The following is a 12,068-nucleotide window of genomic DNA, read 5'->3' as shown; positions in this document are numbered from 1 at the left end:
CCTAAACCAACTGTTTCAGAGTTAAATTGTACAATTTCACTCCAAAAGTGAGATCTACAGGCAAAAACATGCATTCAATTAAATTCAGCAGTGACAACATTAAGGGGACCAAATATTTTTATAGGAAAAGTTTGTTAGTTTGGGGAGTGGTGCAGGAAGCTAAGATTGCTCAAGATCATTTTCAAAAGGCCCAATTGGAGAAACAGAAACTTAATCATAAATTTGGGATTGCAAGGAACAGTGAAGATATACATGGTTTTCATCATGTGCCCTGGCTCAAGCACTGCATGCATTTTCCAATGTCATTTGTCAAAGTCCTTAAAGCTGATGTTGCTAACAGCAGAAGGGCCTGTGAGTCACGGCCCAGGCCTGCAACAGAATGCCATCTACAAGCTACATTGACCTAACCGGACTGAAATTCAGAAGCTACACATTGACCTCCCAAGTAAGGACATTGGTTGTCCTTCTGGAATTGACCCTGAGTTCCCAAAGATACGAATTTGGACTAACTCCCATGCCCCTCATTTCTTCAAGTTCACTCAAGCGAAGACACTTTTTCAAATGGTCGTGAGCAATGCCCGTTGAGCAGTATCCTGAGATCAGCAGGGCAACCCGGAGGGGCTCTTTTCTGAAGTCCTCTTCTGTGTCACTCATTCTTTCTCTCCAGTCAACCAAACATCAATCTCTGCAGCCCTGTGGGGAACTTGGGGTTGATATCTAAGAGTTCGCCCTGTTTGCCTCCTGCAGATGGTTGCAGGATGGAAGATAGGGATACACTTACTCCCCCCAATGGAGTATCTTTTAATACAAGGTGAAAACATTTAAACACAGAAGAAGTCTGCAAAAAAATGACATACTGGGTCATGCCGTACTCTGAGAGGTATTTAATACTCAGAACTTGTTTCTTAGCACCCATAATGAGATGAGTACTATTCTTGGGGAAAAGCAAAAACTTGTCACTATCTAAAGTTTCATCTACTTAGAAAAGAAAATAGTCTATACAAAAGGGACTCATTTACAGTATAATTGTCATAACTGTACATTTCTTTTCCTGTGTGAATCTAACAGGTTTTTAAATCCATACAAATGGTAAGATCTCCAAATTTCAGGTTAAGATATAGTTATGTGTAAAACACCTTTCTTCCCCCCACATAGTATCAATGTTGACAATAAGTGCTATAAAAATTAGTCTATGTTATTCCTATTCCATTATGTTTGCCTAAGAATTTTAAACAGGGCTTTAAAATAATCTTAGACCAGAAGGGGTTGTTACCTTTATTAATCTGTGATTTTAGTAGAACCGGCTAAATCTGGTTGCCAAATCCAGCAACTTTCTTCCAGTTTTGCTGAGATATAATTAAAATAGTCTCCACATTCTAGTTGTTACTTTTCAACTCTCCACAGGTACTAATTATTTCCATTTATGAACATGGTGAAGTGGTGAATCAAGTTCCTTTTTTTTCCCTTAACATTTTGTAAGAAGTGGGTCAAGATGGAAAATGTTGGAAGTTCTAGAATTCTGATTTTTATTTTATCTAGCGTGAAAACTTATCATGGGGAGTGCCCAGGTGGCTTAGTCGGTTGAGTGTCAGATTCTTGATTTTGGCTTGGGTCATGATCTCAGGGTTCTAGAATCAAGCCCTGCTTAGGGCTCTATGCTCAGTGAGTAGACTTGTTTGGATTCTCTCTCTCCGTCTCTCTCTACTTCTCCCCCCATTCATGCCTTCTTTCTCTCTCTAAAATAGATAAATAAAACCTTTTTTTTTTTTTTAAAGAGAAAACTTATCATTTCACTGACAGGTTTCCCTTGAGGCTTTCTGAGATTCCTGCCCCTTTGTTTGGCTTCGCTACCCTACATGGCTGGCATTCTGAGGTTGATTCGACGCCCCATCCACAGAACAGCAACAGACAGGGAGGTAGTGTGAGTGAGCACGTGTTTATCCTCACGCATTCCTCTCTGGTGATCCTCCCTTCAAAAGACAGTTGAATAAGAAGTTTCCAGATATGATTTAACAGAACCAAATATTTGGATTGTTTTAAACGAATACTAAAATTCTGACTCAGTATGGTACCACAAGCCAAGATGACAGAAGGTGACGCGTATGATGACAACTCATGATACAGACAAGTGAATGAAACTTCTTTTCACAAAAGAACATTCCAATGTGATCCACGTGCACTATCTAGAAACATCCTCGTTAATTAAGGAGTGAAACTATATTTTTTAATATAGTTACAGATCCATGCAGCCGTTTAGTCTCCAAAAATTTCAGTTGACTACGCAGATGGATTTATAACAACCTCTAATGGGTGTAACTTAAGATGGAACAGATGACTCTACCAACGGATTAATCAACCTCTTCCAAACTGCAAATTAAAAAAGAAACAAATCAAACACTGCATTTTCCTCGCAGATGTTAAGCAAAACATATTCAGTCTTACTCCTATAATTACAGCATTAGGAGAGATTTACCAAAATCAAAGTAAATAAAAACATACCAAATGAAAGCTGATGAAAAACGAACAAGAGAATGAATAATACTTTTCTTTAAATCTCACGGCCATAGAATCTCTTATTGATTTCAATCATACACGCCTTCCTCTCAAATGGAGAAGCCTGAAGTTAAAATAAAAATATAGCTCTTATGGAGACCTTGGCTACATTCTAACCACACAGTATCTGACTAAATTCATCTCCAGCATCTGCAGTTCATTTTTTTTTAATCAAATGTCTTCGTTGTTGTTTTTGTTGTTGCTTTGGCCAACTTTCATTTGAGCATTTTTAGCACCACGGAAAAGAAAAAAAACACAAAAACATAAGTAGGGATGCCCCGATTCCAGGATATTCAAAACAAATGTTATAAATTGGCCCTCACAAGTGTTGTATTGAGTTCAAATAGCGAGTTTTCACAAGTGATTTCCTATCAGTGACGCTCCAACAGGACCTCTTGGAAACAAATGAGGGTCAGAAAGGACTACTCTCCCAACAGATTTATTAGCCAATGTCCCATTCCTTCATCTCCCATACGACTGCACCGCACAAAGTAAGTCTTGATAATACTGCCTACAAGCTGACGGAGGCTGGCCATCCCTGGTGCTGTCTCAGTCTCCAAACGGCAGCCAATCAGCACGCCTTCCCATCACTGCTCAAGACTCTCAGTAGGATGAAATGATAGAGCGGCGGTAAATCAAAGCTATAACTACTTCAGCTCCCGCCAGTCTGTCTCCACTCAAAGCGTCCATTTAGCCGGGAAGCACAGCAAAATTTATAGCTGGGACTTTTATAGTGTGGTGCTTTAACACTGCGAGGAACCCTATACTCATGCCTGAAACCCTTGAAGAAGGGCAGACCCTCAATTTGTTTTAACCTATAGGCAAGTTCAGCCTAGGCTGCAGTAGATCTGAAATTAATCAGTTTGACATTCACAAATCTCCTTAACTGTTACTTTGCATTTTACTTCTGACAATGCCACGGGTTAAAAAAAAATGACTGTTGATAGCAACAGTTCCATTTTTTATTTATTTCCTTTTTTGCACAACGTTATCTGTCAAGAATTTCAGATGAGGAGTGTTGTCTGGGAAACACTTTTAGAATGTCAATATGGAACATTTCTCTCTCTCTCTCTCTCTCTCTCTCTCTCTCCTTTTTCTCTCTTTATTTTCAGAGTGTTTTTGTTGATGAGGCTGATGAGGAAACCCATGAAAAAACTCTGTGTTCTCTTTATTTTTATTCCCCAGAGTCGTACCCTGATGCACCATAAAAAATGGCAGTGATACCCCCAAACCCCCAAAACCCATAATAGCATAACCCACTTCCCTGCTACATTTTTACTCCCTAGCAGTTAGCACACTTGAACACACTATATATAATACACAGGATATACATATTCACTCATTTATTTTGCTATAGTCTGTCTTTCTCAGTGGAACGTAAGCTATAGGAAGGCTGGGATTTTTGTGTGTTTTGTTTACCACTGTATCTCTGGTACCTAGAACAGGACCCAGCATTAGTAGGTGCTCAGTAAAAACACTTGCGGAACGACTATCTTTACCATCATCATAAGTTATTGATGTCAGGCAATGACTACTCTATTTCATCTCTTTACTCTTAACAGCCTTCCTTCCCAGACTCCCAGGACCCTCTCCTACAGCTTCAAACCCAGCCTAAACCTTTGTTCATCATTCCTGCTCCCATCCCATCCATAAATCTCAGGTCATCTAGTGCTGCGAGCTAATCTGATAAACTAAACCAACAGAATAATAGAAGTGGACCTTGTTAACCAGTCACATACAATAAATAATCATTTTGTGATTTAAAACCTAAACTTCAGGCCGTGACTGTTGTAGCTAAGCAGATCCCAAGTGCCCTATGGGTTGTCTTTACTCTATCCCTACCAGTAAAACAATGGGGGGGAGACAGGTAGGGGGAATCAATCCGAGGTTTCCAGGTTAGTCTGCAAGGGTGCCAGGCTGACAGTAGGGACAGTCACACACAGGACATGGGTAGAGGGTGGAAGTTCACTGCCCAGGGGTCAGTACAATTTTCCTCTAAAGGACCAGAAAGTAACTTTGCTTTGGGGGCTCTACTCCCTTCTGCTATTGTAGTGTGAGCATAGCTGCAAACAATAGAATCTTGGCTGTGTTCCAGTAACACTTAGTCACAAAAAACAGGCTGTGGGTCAGGTCTCATCCGTGGGCCATAGTTTGCTGACCTCCACTCTAGACCCAGGGGAAATGTGAAACAATCCCAAACCCTTCTCTCTAGACTCTTCCAACTGAATATGGTTCTGTTGCTTAATCAGTGCCTTCACATGTACCCAGTAATCAAATGTATGATGCCCACTGCTTCAAAATTGTCATTCCTTCTCTTTGTATGTGTTTGCTCACCCACTGCCTGGCACCTCCCCCACCTCCCACCCTGCCCCTGCCCCCAAGGCAGCCCTAGAGGTGGTCTGCTTAGATGTCCCTTCAGTAAGTGCTGTTGGGTGATAGCCTCCAGGGACAGTGACTTCAGGATCTGCTAGCCTTAGTCTGAGGCCACGGTCTTCCTGGGCAGCTCTCTGCCAATGAGGACCCGGCCACTCGGAGACGAGGACCCGGCCACTCCCCCACCAATCCCTCAAGAGGACCCCTCTCACAGGCACTTCTGCTCTAGAAACCCCCAATCCCGCCTTCTCCTCCCTTTCCTTCTCCAAGCGTCAGAGCCGCATCACCATCCTGAGGTTTTCCCTGCCCAAGCCTGTTCCTTCTCCCTTTATCTTTCACAGACCTTCCCCCCCACAATCAAACCTCAATACTCCCAATTCTTCCCACTGTCTGCCTCCCATCCCCACCACAAACCTCCCCCCATGCTAATTGAACTTGAGGTCCTCAACACATTCCTCTTACAAACCAAACCCCAGTGTGGGCCAACAAAGCTTGTGCTAGAAACAACAAAAGGAAATGTTTCCTGTTTTTTCTCAGGGATTCCTTGATACGGTTTTGAATATTTAAACTTACTCTTCCCAAAGAGTTCTCAAGTTGTCGTTAGGAAATCAGAGGCATGATTGTAGCACCTGTGCAGTTCATTTCATGCATGCCGAAGGTCAGGGCCATGTTGAGAAGCAGCCTTCCTGAATACAGGACATGCCCAAGCAGCAGCCTCTGGCCAGAGATCCTAAGTGTCAGTGCTTAACTGAGACCCACAACAAGGACCTTCCAGGGCCTGGGAGAGGTGGGATATATAGGACCCAAACCGATGTAGATGAGAGACACCAATTATAAGGAAATTCAGCTATGACCACTTCGGGACCATCTGGAAGCACAGGTGTCTGAACACTAGCTGCCTTGGATCTCCAATCCCAAAGGCTTTCAGTCCCCCCAAAAAAGCCAAGGCTCCCTTCTCTGCACCCTGCAGGCAGAGTGCCTTTCCTTAGAGAGGAGGGTTTGAAGTCTGTTTTTAGGTGCTCTACTCAGCCTCAAAAAGAGCCCCAGTAAAGCCCACAGTGCCTGTAATGATGCTGGCAGCTGGTACCAGGGGAAGATTTTTAGCATATAGTCACCTTCTTGCGGTGTAGTTGACTGTTTGAAAACATGAGGAAATAGGACTAAGGACAGAAGAAAGAGGAGGAGCAGAAGGAGGAGAAAGAAAAGAGAAGGAAACGAAGTCAGATACAAAACCAATTAAAAGCTAAGTCTTTTGTTCAAGGCACCTGTAATGAATTAATCGTTGTCGTTGATCATTACCTCCCTTGGCTCCTGACCACCTGAGGCTTTGAAGAAAGCCAACAGTTCTTCTGATAAGGCAGATTTTTGTGGGCCCACAGCTCTGGGAATCCATTCATGAGAAATACAGCCAAGTCGTTTAATCAACCTGGGACTCTGTCTCCTTATCTCAATAGAAGTAGTGCTTGTGTTCCATGAACACTCTGGTCCCCGTTGCAGCTGCCGTTCTGTGATTAGGTAGGATCCAGAAAAGTAAGCCAATCCCCCAGGGTTTACCAGCTCCCTCTACCTCCTTGCATTCCTTATAAACCTATGGGATGGTTTAGGGGTCAAGCCTGGAAATGGAATGTCTTCTTTCCTCCCACATATGGCAAACTGAATGAGAGAGAAGTAGATTAGGGAAGGGAGAAAGGAAGGGATGGACGTGAGGAGGGTGGGTTATCTCCAAGGAGTTTGTTCTCGATGGTCAGGCGGACAGAGACAACCTTCGCTCACTGTGTCGGATGGTTCAGGAAGAAAGAGTACGTTGCAGACGCAAGGGGATGGGGTCAATACTGGCTCTGCTGAGACTGAGCTACATGGAGGGCGGATAGGCAGAGATTACAGGTAGATTTCTGGAGGCATTCTTTTTTCAAGCGGGGAAATTTATGCCCAGGGAGATTATGTGAACCAGTCAGGGAGGAGTCAAGGCCCAGATGTGATAATTCCTGGTCCAGTGCTCTTTCCACTACACCTCTGCCTTCAAACTTTGTAGTAACGACAAGAGAGGGTCTCTCCCCCTCACCTGCTAGAAAATCACTCATTAGTTTCCATGGCTACTTATTTAAAGGTGTGGAGAGGATAAGCCTCTGGAAACTTATGAGAAAGTCAAAATCATTTTAGACTGTAGGCACCTACACTAATTTCTAGTTGATGGAAACTAACATTCAGTAATTTGATAGGCGGATTGTTCCATTTTTAGCTGAAAGTATACGGAGCTCATTTACTCAGAAACTTCTTGGTTCCAATTTCTCAACATCTGAGTTTATCGAAAATATCCTCAGCATGACTCACGTGTCAATTTCAAGAAGGTGTGGTAATAAAAAATGTTATTAGAGCTTTTCCCAAATATCCTCCCTTTGCCTGTCCCTAATTCAACTCCCAGTGTAAAACACACACACTAGAAGACCCGTTCCCAGAGAGAGATTCCCCACTTCTCAGGAAAGGACATTGAGGGTGCTGTCAGGCTTCACTTCACAGGAATGCATCGATCCTCAGATTTTCCTCATGGTAAAGGCAGAGGCAGCAAACGTCGTAGGAAAAGTCACATTTTCCAATGTTTTTCCAGAATGTCTCACGCAGTAACCATCCCTCTAAGGTGGATTTCTCTCGGAACTCTTCAGAAAACTGTGTCCGAGGTATGAACTTTTAAAGTAACGGCGTAAGAACTAAAGGCATCGTCAGAGAGTGGTGGTTTTTTTTTTCTTTTTTCTTTTTTTTCCAGTCCACATTTGCCAGGTTAAATAACAGCTGAAGCTGGAGGAGGTACCCTTGCAAGAATTTCTCAACTTGCCTAGCAAGAGGCTAGATTTTCAGTACATTTGCCCCATCCTTGTTTTGTTTGTTCGTCGTTTAAGTGTTCTTTCTGGGGGAACTCTCTGGCAAAACAGAAGCATTTTGACCTTCAACAAAGATGAAAAACTTGAAGGAAAAAAGAAATTTCCCCCAGTCCTTCACTGAGAAGAGCCTGAAGAAGCTGCTGGAGGAGTTCACACTCAGAGTAAAAAGTTATTAGCAAATACTGAACATAATTTGCTGTAGGTGAACCTTAGTTAAAAAAAAAAAAAAAAAAAGAAGAAGAAGCCTAATATTTACACAGCTCCTTCCACTCCATGAACTCCAAACATGACCTCCCTTTTTCAGCACGGCAACCTCGGATTCACTGACTCATCCTTTTCCTACCCGGGCAAGCTCTGGCCGAGTCACGCTCTGTCGACTTCCGCCGCAACAGCCCCAAGCGAGTCCTGTCTCTTTCCACTTCTGCGGACATTCCTGCTGGGATGCGGTCATCCCTCACCCACTGCCTTTTTCTTTTTCTTGTCTGAGGTTCACAGAGGTGGCCAGAAGTTTGCGAGTTCATTCTGGCGGAACTGAAATTCAGTAAATTGTTTTGCAAGTGCTCCTAGAGACCATGTCCACACCTTCTATAGAGAATCCACTGAGTTCTCTTCAAGCTCCCTTTAAGATCATTTCCCATCAGTGTGACCAGTCTAAATCCCTACAGTCTGCATTGTGTGCCACGTGGCTTTTCTCCCATATGAGACAGAGAGTTGCTGGTGCCCTGTTTCATATATTCTCCTTTTGCACATTAGTCAAAAGAAATAAATCTTACTCCTTCCATATCCCTTGCCAACCAAATCAACTTTGGTGTCTTTAACCCTTTTCCGTAGTCTTACTTGATGCCATTTCCTCCTGTCTTCTTCAGGCTTTGCTTTCCCTCCTCACTTGAATCACGGAGCAGCCAACTGTAGACAGTCTTGTCCGGAGGGTCTGACGGGTACTGATATGGTGGAGATACCCTCTTGGAGGCTTCATTTATTTATCTTCCAGCCTTGGACTGGCCTTTCAAAAACCCACTTTTGGTTTTCTGGCTATTTAACTTTGATGTCCAGTTTCTTTAATATATACAAGCCCAACATTGCCTTTGTGGGGCTGCTTTTTCTCCTTACTCTGTAGCCAACTCTAACCTGCCCTCATTCAGTTGGTTTCCTCCCAACAATCTGGCAAATTGGTTTTGAGTTCTAATGCTACCTTTCTCTGTGGCTTTTCCCTAATGGGAGGAAATGAGTCTGGCTATGGGGAAACTGTCCATAAAGTCCCCAGAATTGTTAGGCTTTTCTTGGTGGCATCAGTATCTGTTAGCTCCCAATATTGTCTGCTTCCCCACACTTTGCCCCTGGGAATTTAGAGAAACATAGAAAACTTTAAAATCAAGACCAGGTTCTCAAAACTTAAGTGTGGACATCTTTTAAGGGAAAATAATTCTTAAGATAAATCTGTTAACCTCAATTATTTAATTGAAATGTTACTTAAGTACCACATACATAAATTCAGGTATAAACTCCTTATATCCATAGCTTTTAAACAACAATCAAATCAAAATAAAATTATGAATTCAGCATTAATCAAAAATGCATAAAGTTGAAGTAATTTAACATAGGCAATGAGTTTGCATTGCTGGAATGAAATCCTCTTGCTTAGTGTGAAAAGGGTACCAACTGCCATGGCAAAGATTCTTTTAAGTTTCCTACACCTCTAGTATTATTTGTGATGTCATGATTGCATTCTCCCAACATATTTTTTGATCCTGATTTCTACAATGCCTTGTTTCTTCAGAACGGTGTGATGTCTTTTGACCCTCACTCAGCCAGCACCCACCAATTAGGGGTTCAACTTCCCTCCCTTTTGTCTGCCGACTCTCTGGTTTACACTGTTGCAATATGTCATTTCCATGCTGTCCCATCAAATTATCAATGCATTAATTCACTTAAGAAACTAACCTCTTACTTTAGGAAGGCTTTGGCCTTTAGTTGAAAATTACTGCCATAAAAATGAAGCTTTGTCATTAAACCAAATGAAGTAATTCAACACGAATTCAGTGATAGACACAAAACATCAGTTATCAATTTGAAAATAAAACAAACCATAAAGCTGGAGAAGTTTTCCAACATTGTAAAAGTTCCTTGAAATCCCTTTAGAGATCAAAAAACCACCTGAGATGTACATTTACAAATACAAATAAAAATTCAGAGGCTGAAATCTACAGACATAGGTTCATCATATACAGAAACAAAAATGTCCTGCTTTTTTTTTTGCCATTAAAATGAAAATATAAAATTTAAAATTTTTCCTTAGGAATTTACAACCCAGGAGAATATGACCACAGACTAACAGAGAAGCCTAGTTTGAAAAACAATGAAGATGTTGGAGGAGAAAGGAGCCCTTGGAAATACCTATGGCGATCATCTTAATCCCTCAACTTGCAAGGAAGAAACAGAGACCTGAAGAGGTTAAGTCATTGGTCAGGAACAGATCCAGGTCTCTGGATTCCAACTTCATGCTCCTTTCTGCTACATCAGCATTTACCAAGCTGTTTTATATTTTATGAAGCCACCTCCCGTCAATAATTTGCATACACAAAGCCAACTGACTCTCAAAAAAAAAAATTCTAGTAAGCCAACACATCATATTTTTGACAATAAACTGCATAAAATATTTGCACTTCCATCCACTTAAGCTGTCATTAGTTACTCTTACCAGTTTCAAAGATTGCCTGGAGCTTCTAAGTATGTTCAGATCTACCATCCCAAAGGACCTCCTTATTCTTTCCCAGATTATTCCCTCCCTTTATTTCAAGTGCACCTTCTTGAAAAATGGAGTATAAATTTGATGTCTGCATTTGTTGCAGTAACCCCCATACATGGGCTTCTGTTTTCATTACTCCATTGAAATTGTCCCCTCCAAGGCCATGCTGGACCCGTGCCTCATCTAGTGGGCTCTGTATTATCCTATCTGTTCCTGGGGAACATAAAATTCTTCCATGGTTTTCCTTTTTTTTTTTCTTTTTTAAGATTTTATTAATTTATTTATTTAGAGAGCGAGCGAGAGAGAGAATGCAAGCAGGGGGAAGGGCAGAGGGAGAGGAAGAGAGAGAGTCTCAAGCAGACTCTGCCCTGAGCACCAGAGCCCAACGTGAGGTTTGATCTCACCACCCTGAGATCATGACCTGCGCTGAAATCAAGAGTCAGACGCTTAACTGACTGAGCCACACAGACGCCCCTCTTCTTTGGCTTTTCCAACATTCCTTTCTTTTTTGTCAGTCTGCTCTTCTGATGGCACTGCCTTTGTCTTCTCTGGTTTCTCTTCCCCACTTCATAAATATTGATGTTCCTTAGGATTCCATCATTGTCCTTGTACTTTCCTTGCTGTATGTTATCTCTGGCAATTTCATGTGAATCCATGTTTAATGATGGCCAAATATGTCCCTGCAACCCATCTCTTTTCCAGGGTCCAGGTACATATTTCTGAGGAACTTGAACTTTAAAAGACAAGCCTGGGATCCTAAGCCTGCAAAAAGTTAAGAGTCATAGTGATAATATTTTCTACATGGAAAGAAAAAAAGGAAATGAAGAAGACAGAGTTTCAAAAAGGGAGTAGTCAGCTGGTTCAGATGCCATGGTCATGTCCAATGAGATAGGAATGGAAGTCTTCTTTAGACAGCTAGTTGGAAGCCACTGGAACATTGACAGGGGCAATTCGGGATCCCAAATACAGAATGAAGAAGGTTGGTGAGTGAGTTAGAAGGGAAAAGGTACTGGCTATGAATGTAGAAAAGTTATAACAACTTAACTGTAGAAGCAAGGGGAGAGAGAACTAAGCAGGAGAAGAGCCACCTGTGCTGTTGACTAGCAAGGATGGAGGTGAGGTGAGGGTGGTGGGTGGCATGGTTCTAGCTGACTGACAGAACAGGCAAGTGTTCCAAGGGTTCCCACTAAATGGTGTATTTTTCCTCTTTGAAAGAGGAAAATAAGAGGTGAGGTCATCTTCTGAGGTTCATAGAGAAAATGGAAAGTTTTGAGGCAACTTTGGATAAAAGAAAGACCTGACCAGGCTCTCATGTCTCCTGCAAGCTGTTGCTAGAGGGACACATCTAAAATAGAGTTCCAATCATGACACCTTTTGGCTCCCAGTTTCCCAGAAGATAAAAACCTCCCTGTTAGCATGTTGTGTTAGAGCTCTCTTGATATAGCTCCCACTCTCCCCTCCACCTGCCCTGGCCCCCTTCCTGCCACCTCTCCCACCTGGCTTCTAGCACCAGTGTTTTC

This window comes from Martes martes, assembly GCF_963455335.1.
Source record: "Martes martes genome assembly, chromosome: 5".
In the NCBI taxonomy this organism is placed as follows: Eukaryota; Metazoa; Chordata; class Mammalia; order Carnivora; family Mustelidae; genus Martes; species Martes martes.
This window is presented reverse-complemented; position numbering follows the sequence as displayed.